Source organism: Macaca fascicularis, chromosome 4 (assembly GCF_037993035.2).
Source record: "Macaca fascicularis isolate 582-1 chromosome 4, T2T-MFA8v1.1".
NCBI classification, from domain to species: domain Eukaryota; kingdom Metazoa; phylum Chordata; class Mammalia; order Primates; family Cercopithecidae; genus Macaca; species Macaca fascicularis.
This window is the reverse complement of record NC_088378.1, coordinates 95,350,517-95,365,528: the sequence shown is the minus strand read 5'-3', so window position 1 is coordinate 95,365,528 and position 15,012 is coordinate 95,350,517. Positions and strand designations below refer to the sequence as shown.

Here is a 15,012-nt window from a genome sequence, read left to right as displayed (position 1 = left end):
GCAGAAATGGAAAACTGCTCGCCAAAGGAACGCAGGGATGCCTGTGACTCCCTCTAGACTTTTGGATGAATGTTTTGCAGGTATACCTAAAAAACTAATTTTGTTCCCCTACACAATAAATGAAAATGAGAATTTAAGATCCTAAATACCACTGCCCAATTTTCTGTACTCTTGCTCCCCCACTCCAACCCTGTCTTTACACTCCTCTGAAAGGCAACTATGTCTAAGATGAGACTTATTTTATGTGTCAGAACAAAAAAAAAATGCAATTTAACACACTCTGGAATTATTTCAGAAGCAGTAGACTCTTGAATAATTTAGGCTTGTCTCTGAGTTTTAAGCATCAATCAAATAATTAGATAAGGTAAATTAAGGAGGCCAGCAAATGTAATTTACTGGTTTCATCACCTGTTATACACTTTTAGATTAAGTGTGCAAAAGCACTTAGAGGAGACGTCAGAGCTCCTTCCTGAGGGAAGTCATGTGACCTTCTCTACCTCTCACAAATGCTCCTTTTTGTATCAAGGGACCATTTGTTTGCTCTTAACAGCAAATAGCACACTCTATCCTCCAAATGGCCACCTGCACAAGCCCAGCACTTAAGAAAGACTAAAAGGCCATATCAACCAGTGATAATGCATGGATCTTTATGAGGCTGATGGAAATGAATTATCTCAGAAAACCATCACAGGAGTAACAATTTCTTAAATGGATTAGATTGAGTTGAGGACTATATTACAGCTTCTTTCTATTCTGGAAAAATCAGAATCACTTCAATATTTTCCGTAATAAAGTTTCCTAAATAGACCCGTGAAATAAAAGGAAGTGCTTACTAAGTGCTATGCACCAGCCATCAGCCCAGTTCTTCGTCCAACTCTCCATTATTCAAGATCCATTCTACATGATGCCAAAGGGTCTAACTTCCTCCAAGACGTCAGTGGGAGACACCAGGATGGGATATTTGAAAGTCACCCAAGATGTGAGGAGGGACCTATACTCCATCTTCACTGCTCACCCTTTGGAAATTTTCTTTCAGGCCAAAGGAAACATGCCTGAGGAGTGGACCCCAAGCAGCCTGCACTGGGGCTGCCAACGGGAGGGAGCATCTGCCTGGGCAGGAAGGATAAAGTGGGAACATGGGTCTTCTTGTAACTCACTACACCAGTGGTCTGCAGATTTTGTTGTGTATCAGAACCACCCACAAGGCCCCACCCCCCAGAGTCTCTGATTTAGTGGATCTGGGGAAGAGCCTGAGAATTTTCATTTCCAACAAATTCCCAGATGATGTCAATACTGCTAGTCTGGGACCACACTTTAAGAACCATAGCATCCTTTTGGAAACTCTCAGGAGGCGGCTGGTGGGTGGCTAGGTATTGTACCCTTGTTTGTGTTTCTTCACATCCTTGGGTATTATTCATCCTTACTTACCCCTCATTGACTGATTTTGCCTCTTTCCCCTGCCTTCAACACAGTCATTGCTATCACTAGGCCTTGGTCTCTTTTTCACCCTATCAGAACACCCTTCCTCCTCTTTTTTGTCTCTTCATCTTCTTTTCGTTCTCCAAAGCTCAAGTCAAATCCCACTCTTTCCATGAAGATGATTCTAAACAGCTCAAGCTCTCATTTCTCTCTTCTTTTTTTTCCCCTTAAGTCTTCCAGTTTTTGTGGTCTGTAGTAAGTCTTAACTGTTTCCAGACTGATTCATGGGGTTTCTTTCTTCAAGTGAATTATAAGTTCTTGCAGGCAGGGATGGTTCATAGATAAAAGTGGTGATGATATTTAACATGGTGAATGTTTACCATGAGTTAAGCATTGCACTAACCCTTTTACATGTATTAATTCCTGAGGTATTAACATTCCCCTTTTACAAGTGAGGAAAACTGAAGAGCAGATAGTGCATAATATCACACAGGAGCACTTGGTAGGGCCAGTATTGAAGCCAAGACCACCCGAGTTCTCTTTAACCACTACCCAGGTAATGCAAGGGTCCCCTAAGCACCTCAGGCAAAGCACTCAGCATGGCACCTGGAATATAGCGGCAAGAGCACTCTGTAAATGGGAGTCAGGATTCCAGAAGGAAAGGCTGATTCCTGAGTGGTGACCGAGGGAGCTGAGCAGACACGTAGCCTACATTTTCTTATGATCATTTCACTTTGATCAATGCCTTTTGCATTATCCTAAGCACACAGAAATGATGCTTATAGGTGTGCAGAGTTGCTTTACACATAGCCCAATTGTCTTTGCACTGTGCTATTCACCTTTTATTTTCTTTTTATTTTCATGGGTGATGGCCTGTATTTGAATGAGTGGGATAGAGTTACAAGAGTGTCCCATGTTCACGAAACAATCAGCTTTTTGTTTTTATTTGAGATGGAATTTCATTCTTTTGCCCAGGCAGGTGTGCAATGGTGCGATCTTGGCTCGCTGCAACCTCTGCCTCCCCAGTTCAAGCAATTCTCCCGCCTCAGCCTCCTAAGTAGCTGGGATTAGAGACATGCACCACCACGCCTGGCTAATTTTGTATTTTTAGTAGAGATGGGGTTTCTCCATGTTGGTCAGGCTGGTCTTGAACTCCAGACCTTAGGTGATCCGCCCGCCTCAGCCTCCCAAAGTGCTGGGATTACAGGCGTGAGCTACTGCACCTGGTCGAAACAACCTTTATGCTCTAAGATTTGCCACTCATTTGGGGCCTTAATCAATAACCCCAGGACTTAATAGCTCTGCAGGGCACACAACATGTACCAATTGCTAGATGTGAAAATAGAAAATAAAATATAACACATTCATATTTATGAATTTTCATTTTCACAGCAATATCTTTAATAGTGAAGCCAATAATGGCAACATGAAGCATTGATAATCACTATAGCAATGTTTACAAACTCTATAATATAGCAGTTAATGTATTGCTATTCTTTTGCTCAAATGCAAATCTGTTTTTTGGCATATCTCTTAATTTCCACCAGATGAACATGTTTATAGGTACACTGAAAGCCTACAGTATTATTTGGTTAGGATGGCTTCTTTTAACATAAGAAGCTCTAAGGTTTATATTTCAAAGAATGACACACATGATTTATCACACATCAAAATTCTGAATATACCAAGCAGTCATGCTTGTCATTATACTAAGTCTTTCTTACAGGTAGTCTATTTACCTAACACACTTTTCTCCCTGAAACACTGAGGTATATGCTTTTGTATACTTCTATTTCTATTTAAAAGACAGAAAATGATGTCACAAGCAGGTCAGGCGTGGTGGCTCACGCCTGTAATCCCAACACTTTGTGAGGCCGAGGCGGGTGGATCACAAAGTCAGGAGTTCGAGACTAGCCTGATCAACATGGTGAAACCCTGTCTCTACTAAAAAAAAAAAAAATACAAAATACTAGCTGGGCATGGTGGCATGTGCCTGTAATCCCAGCTACTTGGGAGACTGAGGCAGGAGAATTGCTTGAACCCGGGAGGCAGAGGTTGCAGTGAGCCTAGCTGAGATCATGTCACTGCACTCCAGCCTGGCGACAGAGACTCCATCTCAAAAAAAAAAAAAAAAAAGAAAGTAAAGAATGTCACAAGCAGAAACCACTTAACTAAAAATCCCAAAGAATACATATCAATCTGTATTACCTTGCACATTGAGCATGAGCACCAACATGCTAAAGTAAACAGATGGACTTTGAGGACAATGGGTGCAATTAGCTGTGTGGACTGGGCCAGATACCTGTACAGGGATGCTGTAGGATGCCTGAGTCACTTTGTATGAGCTAAATGAGAAGGACAGCACCTCTTAAGGACCACAGGTACAAAGGTAGGCTCAAGCCTCAAACTCAAGGAGGTAGCTTGTCCCCACCCCTAAGAAAGGCAGCAGAGTAGTTACACTGGTGGCAGCAACATAGAACCAAAGTGGAAGGTACTTATTTGAGCAGAGTCTTGCTTGAAGATGCAGTGAGTCACATGCTGCAGATGGCAGGCTGTGATGGTTGAAGCCTCAGCTTTGAAGTGGCTCTACCCAGTCAAGCTTTTTGCCTGCAGAGCCCCATTTTTGCCCTCATTTACAAAATTGCCATTAGCAGCCTCTAAGCCTACTGCCTTCCCCATACACACATGGATGGTCCTTTTTCAATTATTGATGCTAATGGGTGAGAGGGATAGGGAAAAGAATGAATAATTGCTCCCAACCTCATATTCCTTTACTTAACACTTCCCCGGTCTTCTCCACATCCAAATATCTTATCAAAGTTTCCAGCAAATCTTAACCTTGAGGGATGTACCCAAATGTGCTTCTCTGGGACTCTGAATTCCCAGTGCTTTTTTTTGTGTGTTGATGTGTTTGCTGCAGGAATTGCAAGAACCTAGAAACTCCCAGAACCCCTGCCCTGAGGAGACTTGCAGGGTTCTCGCTGGAGGTCTTTAGAAGCCTGGGTTCATAACTGGGTCTCTCTTAACCAAAGCATCCAGCCTCCCCTGGAAATGTGATAATCTTCAGCTTCTAACAAAAAGGTTTTGCCTTGTGGCATTTAGCTTCTGGTCAGTTAGCTGTTGTTTCTCCCTCCATCCCAGATCAATCTCAGAAAACCAGGTTAGCTCCAAATCTGGCGACTATTAGGAGCATACTGTCGGTGTGAATTTGTGTGTAAATTTAGAAATATTGCCACTTTCCTCCAAAGCTAATTCTCTGTCTTAAATCAAGAGGAAGAAAATGGCTAATTTCTTGGCTGAAATCATTTCTGTCATTTTACTATGTACTTGAGACTATTGCAAACAAATGTAGAGATTTTTATTAAACTGTATTGGTTTTTAGAACTGAAGATTTTAGAAAGCTATTCCAGATCTCAGGCTTCTAAACAAACCGCCAGTGAGATCAAAGCTGCTCTACCTGGCTCACGTATTACAGCCCAGGAACCTAAGTGAGTTTTGAGCAAGAAATAATCTAAAACAAAAGAAAACAAAACAAAAACTGCCTCTAATTCTGCATAGCAGACACTCACCAATTAACTGATTATCAAATGCTTTTTGACAGAGCAATCTTGCCATTGGTATAACTTAAATACACTTGTTTATCAATTGCTCTTTGTTTTTTTAATTTTTCATTAATATATGGGAGGTTGGGTTTCTGGGTGGTCTGTTGATAGCTCAACTTCATTGTGACTTATGCCCCCCAGCCCTCCATTCTTCTCTGTCTTGGAGGAAAACCAGAAACCTCATCACCAGTTCTTTTCCTATATGCCTCCAGGTTACATTTGTCCAGTGAGAGGCACCCCCGTGAAATGTCTGAGGCAGAAAAGGAGAAGCTATTTTTCTATAGTGCCAGCTACAGGCGGTTACTCAGAGCCTCAGCTTCTCAGAGTCCTCCTGAGAAGCACCTGCTATGGGCAACTTGATCACAACAGGAGCCCCAGTTTCTCTTGAGAGCTCTGTACTTTGGTTGCCCTTAAAGCAACCTTCTGATCTTTCCTTACCCAGCCCTTCTAATGGTTGTGCAAGCCTCAATTCCTCTTTCAACTCTCTCCAACTCATCAAAAACCTAGCACCATTTCTGGTTTCTGATTAAATCCTGACTGATACTGGGGCCAGGGATTCATTCTCTTTCATGCCTCTTTTTTCTTATAATACAAAAGCTAGGGGTATTAGTCAGTGAGAAAGTACTCATTGAAAGCACAGGCCAGGTGCAGTGGCTCATGCCTGTAATCCAGGACTTTGTGAGGCTGAGGTGGGTGGATCACCTGATGTCAGGAGTTTGAGAGCAGCCTGGCCAACATGGTGAAGCCCTGTCTCTACTAAAACAAAACAAAACAAAACAAAACAAAAAACAAAAATTAGCCAGGCATGGTGGCAGGTGCCCATAGTCCCAGCTACTTGGGAGGCTGAAGCAGGAGAATCACTTGAACCCAGGAGGTGGAGGTTGCAGTGAGCCGAGATCACACCACTGCACTCCTGCATGGGTGACAGAACGAGACTCCATCTCAAAAAAAAAAAAAAAAAAAAAAAGGCACATAATTACATAATTTATATTGCAATGTGTTAGGTATGAGGACTCACATCAAGATAAAGTCCCCAAATAAAACAGATAAAATAATGACCATGCATATATAAAATGTATATGTAAACACAATAACTAAAAGTTTGTACCAAGGAAAGATTGGATCAGGGACTCTTCTGGAGGCAAGAAAATCACTAAGATGTTTCCTTTCTTTCTAAAATCTTCTGCTGGGCAAACGTTCAGCAGGCAGCCTTCTTGGACATGGGCTGTCGTCCCTGACTGCATCCATCCTGAGCTCTCTGATATGCCATCCTGCAGGGCAGCACTGTCACTGTATGCCAGGGGCACAGGAAGAGGGAGGCCTGTGAATGAAGAAATGTAGTATTGAATTTTCTGCTGCTTCCTGGACACTCACAGGGTGTAACTGGGAAGAATTCAAGGCTGCGAATAGTTCCATTAAAAGGTACACCTATCATTTAGAAGGAGTTGGGCTTCAAGACCGAAAATGCTGCCTCAACTGGCTTAAACCACATGGAATGGATACAGGAACAATCAGAGGCCCCATGATGCCATCCACTGAGGTTTGTCTCGTCCTCTCCTCTGCTGTCCTCAGCATCAGTTCTATTTTGATGCTGTCCTCCCTGTGGAGGCAAGACAGCTGCCACATTCCTAAGTAACACATCTAGAAACAAAATAACATTGGGTGCCAAAAAGGGAGCATGGTTTCTAGTGTTTGTATTTTCAGAAACAAACAAAACTCTCCCTCTAAACTCCCAGCAATCCACCGCTCTTGCATGTCCCACGGGCTAGAAGTGAGTCACAAGCCCACCCCTAAACCTATTATTGGAAAGATAATGGGGCCATACAAATGGGCTTAGTTCAGCCAGGATTCAGCCCTGGAAGTGGGGTAAGCCCCCTGCTTTGTGCCACATTGGAAAGGGATGAGTGCGTGATCCTGGGGCTTTGACAACAGAAAATCAGGAGGGGATACATATTGGTTTCTCTAGAAATGATCTGATCAAAATAGTAGTTACTGGCTGGGCACAGTGGTTCATGCCTATAATCCCAGCATTTTAGGAGGCCAAGGCAGGAGGATTGTTTGAGCCCAGGAGTTCAAGACCAGCCCAGGCAATATAGTGAGAGACCCAGGCTCTACTCATCAGCCCTCATGAGAAAAAAATTTTCTGGGCATGTGGTATGTGCCTGCAGTCCCAGCTACTTGGAAGGCTGAGGAGAGAGGATCTCTTGAGCCTGGGAGGTCAAAGCTACAGTGAGCTGAGATGGTGACATTGCACTCCAATCTGTCTCCAAAAGAAAAAGAAGAAAAGGTAGTTAATTATTGTAACAGGAAGCAAGGAGGGCCTCAGATTTGTCAGTGTTGTTCATGACAACCACACACTTTCAGAAAGTTTCAGTGGGATTCACACCTTACTTTGCACCACCATACTCCACGGGGCTTGGATGCAATTGTGCTCTATGTAAATGTGTATTGTGTATTCAGCTATTCCTGGAATTCTATTTTCAATCCTGATTTTAATTAGAGGGATACTTCTTTACCACGACAAAGTCATGGTCAGAAGAGAAGCTCAACATTGTACCGAGGTCACAGAAATAGAATTCCATTATTGTGCCTAGAGCAAGCTCAATCACATGGGTGGAAAATTTTAGATTTCAGTATTGAGGGGCCACCAGAAAATATTCAAAAATATGTAATGAATAGCTTTCCATAGAATAAGACAATGCCATACATGGCCCACCTGGAGATGACTTGATCTGGTGTTTTCTCGATGTTATTAGGGTTTCCTGCAAAAGCAAACAAGAAAAAACCAGTGGTTCCATTGTTAACTATATTAGGGAAATGTTGACCTAAACAGGGTAAAACAGGCATATCTACTTCAGGACCTCTCAGAGTTGTTGATACGGTGCCACAAACTGTGGCTCTCCAAAAGGGGACATTATATTCAGTGTTTCTCAAACATATTTGACCACAGAATACAAAATGGAATATGGTGAGACTGATGTGCAGAATCTACTTTGGGAAAGGCTGCTTAGGCCCTTCATTTTACAGCTAAATAAACTGAGGACCTGTGAAATGAAGGAATGTGTCCAAGCTTGTTCCATTAGCCAGGATTCCTCGGGATACAAATGGAAGCATCAGGAGAGTTTGAAATTTAAAAAAATGATTAAAGTAGGCAGGATTAGGGAAGCCAACAAGATATAGTGAGACACCCAGGGAATCACAGCAGCTTAAAGCTATTGCCACCCCAACCCTAAAGGGGAAAGAGAAGGAAGCTTGTTACTGGAGCTCAGCTGAGAGCTGGAGAAATGGAAGGGCTGCCTGTCAGAACTGTCATGGGGTAGGGAAGAAGGGGATAGATACGTGACCTCAGCCTGTCTCTCCTCCTGTCCTCCCCTTTCCCACTGGTGCTGCCCATTGGCCAAATCCATGTGGAAGCCAGAGGGCGGAAGCCTGGTGATGTAGTCTGTAGAGGTCAGCCTCCCAGGCACACAGCTGAGCAGAGAAGGGTGAGCACATATCTGTGGGGCAGGTGGGGAATAAACAGCAAAATTATATAGCTAGTATTTTGCTTTTTTCATTTTTTTAGAAAAGTTTACCTCGTATATTTCATAAACTTATGTGAGTTGGCATAATACAATTTAATGAACATAAAACAAAAAAATACTAAAAACATAAAGTAATGGTTTTCAAGATGTGGTCTCAAAGTGTGATTTCTAGGGGTTTCCAAGACCCTTTCAGATCTGCAAGGTCAATTTGTAATAGTACTGTGATGTTATCTCGTGTTTTTCTTTCACTCTTTCACAGGCAACCCATGGGTTTTCCCATGCTGAGTGATGATGTTATTGACTGCTAACGGAATGTGTGCCTGTGCATTCTCGTGATTTAAAATTGCCCCATTTTAATTTCTAATATAGTAGATGATAAGCATTACTCAAATAAACACAGTTTCTTTGGGTCCTCAATTATTTGTGATGTAAAGAAACCCTGAGACCAAAATGTTAATGATGTAAATGTAGCAAAATGACAGATGTGTCCAAGTGAGAGGTAAAGCCAGCTGGACTTCCTGGGTCCAGTGGGAACTTGGAGAACTTTTCTGTCTAGCTAGAGGATTGTAAATGCACCAATCTGCACTCTGTGTCTAGCTAAAGGATTGTAAATGCACCAATCAGCACTCTGCAAAAACGCATCAATCAGCACTCTGTGTCTAGCTAAAGGATTGTAAACGCACCAATCAGTGCTCTGTAAAAATGCACCAATCAGCACTCTGTTTCTAGCTAAAGGATTGTAAACGCACCAGTCAGCACTCTGTAAAATGGACCAGTCAGCACCCTGAAAAATGCACCAATCAGTGCTCTGTAAAATGGACCAATCAGCAGGATGTGGGTGGGGCCAAATAAGGGAATAAAAGCTGGCCACCTGAGCGAACAGTGGCAACCCACTCCCCTCCCCTTCCACGCTGTGGAGGCTTTGTTCTTTTGCTCTTCCTAATAAATCTTGCTGCTGCTCACTGGGTCTGCACTACCTTTGAGAGCTGTATTTTAACAGTCACTGTATTGAAACACTCACTGCAAAGGTCTGCGGCTTCACTCCTGAAGTCAGTGAGGCCAGGAACCCACTGGAAGGAAGAAACTCTGGACACATCTGAACATCTGAAGGAGTAAACTCTGGACACACCATCTTTAAGAACTGTAACACTCACCGTGAGGGTCCACGGCTTCATTCCTGAAGTCAGCAAGACCAAGAACCCACTGGAAGGAATAAATTCCAGACACACAGGTACTTGAAAGGAACTATTCTTCATGCTGGGCACCAAATCTTCTAGGTTATCTAACAGCAAAGTTGATAGGAAACAAAAGGGTTAGATGGTAAGTCATCTCTAGAGCCTGAGATGTGACTTGGGTAAGTTTTCTAACAACAAAGTATAAGAAGCCCTTGTGTGGAGTTCATGGATAATGATCTACTTATCTAGAAATGACATATGGGATACTGGATAATAAAACAAAGTATCTTTATTGCAAGAGTGGTGCATTAGTTTCCTACTGCTGCATAATAAAGGATCACACATTTGATGGCCTGAAAACCATACCCATTTGTTATCTCACTGTTTTTGGGGGTCAGGAATCTGGGCATGTTATAACTGGGTTCTCAGGGTCTCACAAGGCTGAAATCAAGGTGGATTGCATTCTCATTTGGAGGATGCAATGGAAATGCTAGGATCTGCTTCTAAGCTCCTGCAGGTTGTTGGCAGAATTCGTGTCTTTATGACTCTAGAATTAATGGCAGCTTGCTGCTTCAAAGCCAGCAACAGAAACAAGAGTCTCTACTGCTTCAGGTCTCAAACTCCAGGGAAGGCCCAGACCCTCTTTAAAAGGCTCGCTGATTTGGCCAGGCCCACTGAGGGTAAATGCTCTTTTGTTTGACTAAAAGTCACTTGATTCGGGATCTTAATTATACCTGAAAAAAGTCCCTCCGACTTTGCCGTAAACATAATTACAGGAGCGGTATTTCCTTTTGTCCTATCTTATGGTTAAAAGCAAGTTATGGTTTCCACCCACATTCATGGCAAGGGGATTAAGAGCATGACTCATTAGGGGTCACCCTATCATGTATCTGTCAGAGGTGGGGAACAGATTCAACCATAATCAGAAGGGTTTTAATACAAAGGGTTTTAATACAAAGGCATTAGCACAAGTACACGACCAAACTCCTTAGTGAAGACCTTAGAAGTAATATTCTTTGGGGCAAGATTCCCCTTGTGTGAACAACATTCCAGACTCTCAATCAAAACACTACAGTCAAAATCAGAACACAGAAATATGGAAGCATTGCTACCTTGGACAAATAAAGCAACGACAAACATGATGTAAAAGGTGAGTCAGAGTCAAAATAAAGTCACACCAGGATCCTACAATTCTGCTGCTTATTGGCTTGGTGAATTTGGCACCTATAATCGTCATTGGCAAACACTAATCCTGCTGTAAAAGCTAATTAGGATTAAGGAGCATTATCCTGGAGGCCAAAGGGATGTGTATGAGGTTTTAAAGGCCCTAATAATGTCTTTGAATTTGTTAGACTGATATTTTAGTATTTTCCCAAGCTCTCTTCCTGAAAACTGTTGAAAAAAAAGCTGATAGGATTTTTAAATGAATATCCTACAGATGAGGGGGTATTGAAGGAAATTTCTAGGAATAAATTAGTCTAACTTGGGGGTGATAATTTCCTTCTGTAAAGATGGAGGAGGCCACTCTCTATGCCCATGATGCAGAAACAATACTTGTAGAATTTATTAGAGGAGCTCACTCATCTAGAAGACAAAAGTTACTATTTTGGGGAGAGGGGAACAACTTCAGTGGCTCTTTGTGCTCTGTACACAGTCTGCTCTCAAAAATGTTGATTGAAGATGAGGATGAAGATAGTGAAGATGAGGAAAATGATAATCCTCAGAGAGTTCAAAACACTACCTCTAAATAGCTGTCTTTGCTAATAATGCCTTGTTACTGGCCAGGGCCATGTGATATGAGATACAGGACTGGCCTCCAGCTGAGGAAGGGGAGAGAATAGAGAGGAGAGGGAAGGCTGCCAGGGCAGGGAGCTCTTGGGTGGAAGGCAGAGAGCCTGAGAGACAGATTTCACCTAATGTAAATGTTTCCCAGAATGGTTGCTATTTTTGTTCTAAGTAGTTTGCTTATGCCAAAAGTGCATATTTTCCCAACAATCCTCAGGAAATAAGACACAGAAGTCTGTCTTTAATTTTCATGATATCCTGCAATTTAAATCAGTCTGGATGCATCTGTGTGGTTTTTATTTTTTGGTATTGTTTAGATGTAATTAAGCAAATCAATATACAGGTACTTAACTATATATTAACAGGGCCATTTGCTAACAAACTTAGTTACAGGATGGAATTATACCGTAGTAAAGATTTACAAACTTGTAATAAATTCAATTATTATCAAGTCATTACTCAGAATCTGAATTTATAGATATATTACCATATCTTGACAGGAATTTATATTGATTGGATATTTTGAATATTAATAAAATATAGAACTTAGTATTAATAAGTGGAACTACGGTACAATTTTAAAAAGGAGAAAAACAAAATTGTGATTTTTCTAGTTTTTTAGAATTGAAGGGGTTAATATGTTTCTCTGAGTCTCACATATTTGTATTTGCCTCTATGCCTATCAAAAATTTATAAAAGCTACTCTAAGATTGGTTATCTTATTTTTTGTTTTTCCTCCATTTATTTGTGTTTATTAAAGAAAACGGTAATGGAGCTAAAGGTAGGTGAGTCGCCTATAATAAGGAAGCTACAGTAATTAAATTATTGTAAGGCCACCCCTCGAGCTGTCATTCGAAAGGATGAAAGCTTAATTTTTCCATCAACAAAGTAAATTTCATCCAAGCTGTTGTTTAGAATGCCACATGCATTTAAAAATTACATGTTTAAACTAATCAGGAGCAAATGGAATTTAAACCCCTCATCAAAATAACATGGATAGATTGTAAATTTATGGAGCATTTTCACTATAGAAAATTAAGTCCATTCAAAACATATCCAGGATTCATCAGGCAAACGGGGCAGTACTGATGGAAACTACCCACTGTGTGAGCTTAAGGCAGAAAGGTCTCTAATAAATTAGAGTAAATAGCAGCTGAACTGGCCTCACCATGGCTTGTCTGTTCAACCTAGCAAGGAAAAAAAGTTAGCATTAATTGGTATGCTCTAGGCTCTCTCAAAGGAGCAGGCACTTAGAGCAATTAAGTCAGATGCAGAAAAACAGCTCTGCATTGAAAAGCTGACAGCAGGACTCCTGCACAATATACGTAATGAGTGGCTGAGGACTTTAATGGATGGAGGCTTGGAGACTAATGGACAATTAATGTAAAACAGATGACTTCCCTTGGAGATGACAGTCTTTTGAAAGGCGCTTCACCTGCTGCTCGAACAAATGCGGCTAAAGCGAAATGAAAACAGGAACGTGGTCTCATTGAACAAGGCTAGAGCTAGTATTTGTGTCCCTGCTTTCTCCTTGAGTATTTTCAAAAACTAGGTCAGGAATTTAACAATTCCCTGCAGCTGGTGGTGCAAGCCCCCTCCTGTGGCCTCCTGCCATCCAGGGTGGCCTGAGATCACTGACTGTGCCTCTTGAGCCTTTTGAGAAGCTGCCCTAGCTCGCCTTGTTTAACAGGCAAAAAGAAGACAGGCCATATTATAGTGTCCCAGCCTCACTTTTAAAAGGACAACAAACCACCCAACATAGAAATTGCAGTAAATACATATTGGAACATCTCTTAGAAATTAAAGAACATGGTTTCTTCTCAAACTAGGCTATTTTAATTGTGCTTTAATTTTAAGTTAAGATAACTGGAGTCCTTCAAATTTAAGCTTTATAAGCACAGACAGGCTCCCTCCTTATGATAAGTGGTTGTGTACCGAAAGCAAATAATTGTTTGCAAAGAGAAACCCATTTCCTATAGAAACAATGCTGCAATGGCATTTAAGTTTCCACGTGATCTTCCCGAAATCTGTTTAATCCAGATGGAAGCTTAACACAAGTCAGCCTGAGCCCTGGGTCCTGGAACAGGGAGGAGACAGCTGCCCCTGTGGGAGACGGGAAGGAAGAGGGAGAAAAAAGATGTTTCCCTCTCTTTCTTAGTGGGAAATGGGATTGAACTGAGCTATAATTTTGAGTTACAAACTAATCCTTGGCAATTTTCTATCTTCTAACACCCCTTTACTCAACACGCAGGAAATCAGTGCCTTATGTCATTTAAGTCGCTAGGCATTTCACCCCTGCCCCTAAGCCCCCAACTCCTCTCCTCACTACAAATATACATATCTTAGCAATTCCCCACTTGTTCTCCTGTAATTTTTCTTCCATTTTCTCATAACAGTATATCTCATCTAGAAATTGAGGAAAGCATCTTGTATGGGCTAATGAACACATTTGGTTGATGGCCTGAGCAGTCCCAGAAGCCTTTGCATATTAAAGAAAGAATTGCTTCTAAACTCACATGCATGTCCCATTGACAAAATTTCTGTAAGAAAAAAAAAAAATCAAGTCAAAATTTCAGGTATCTAATTCAAAAAAATCCAGAAGTGCAGGAGAAATGTATTAGGATATTTGTTATAGCACTGAAAAGTAGAAACCACGTAAAAGTCAATGAGAAAATACCTTAAGTGTAATATATTCATATGGTGTCAGATTATGCAGGAGTTATGTGGGCACATTAGAAAATTAGCGGATGTCACCCTCTTCTCACAGCCTGCTTAGGTTTCAGCCCCCATGTGCCTGCTCAGCAAGACATGGTTGAGCAGGGTGAGATTTGCACAGCTCAGTTTATAAGCTCTGCCCCTCCCTGCAAAGTGAACAGAGTCATGGCAAGGGTAGAACTTGGATTAAGGCAACAAATATTAATATATGTAGTTTGTATGTTTTAATCCAGAAATTCATGTAGCTGGTGTGGCATTTACTAAAAGTTGGGTAAGCAGGAAATATCTATTTTCTTCAGATCAAATTCAATATGACTGCCATCCCCTATGTCACTGAATTGCAAGAAATTCAGTCTTCATTATTTGTTTCCTCTCCTCCTTCCTGGGTTTACATAAAAATTGGAAGGATTATTTGGTGCCCAGAAAATGAGCAAGTCTCTCAGTGGGTCCAGGGTGCTATGAATCTTCACCCCCAGGCTCCAACTGAGGCAGTTGGCTCTCCCAGTTCTGCACCAAGCTGCTTCCCTTCAAGCCCTCTTCTCACCTGAGTGCAGCCTGACTGGGGGCAGTGCCAAGAAAGGGGCTTGGGGAATGTCCCTTCCTCGCATTTCAAAAGCTTCCATGTTCCCTGGACAAACTCATTGACCCATTCCCGCTTGTGCCAGCCCTCTCAGTGAGCTCAGGTTTCAGGCAAGGGAGGTAGGTTTCCAGGTGGCCAAGATGAGCAGTTACCTTAATGCAGTAGTTCTCAGCACGTGGGTTCCGGCCTGCAGCGTTGGTATTAAAAGGATA

General features: G+C 41.8%; 1 long non-coding RNA gene across 1 annotated transcript; it reads right to left on the bottom strand.

Annotated features, from left to right (window-relative positions):
- Positions 1-5,106: 5,106 nt before the first annotated feature.
- LOC102138743 (uncharacterized) lies at positions 5,107-14,739 on the bottom strand. Its single transcript, XR_006697335.2, has 5 exons — positions 14,613-14,739; positions 14,022-14,045; positions 9,700-9,827; positions 8,366-8,518; positions 5,107-6,342 (listed from the first exon to the last, which is right to left on the bottom strand). It is a non-coding gene; the product is annotated as an uncharacterized lncRNA (long non-coding RNA).
- Between the last annotated feature and the right edge of the window lie 273 nt (positions 14,740-15,012).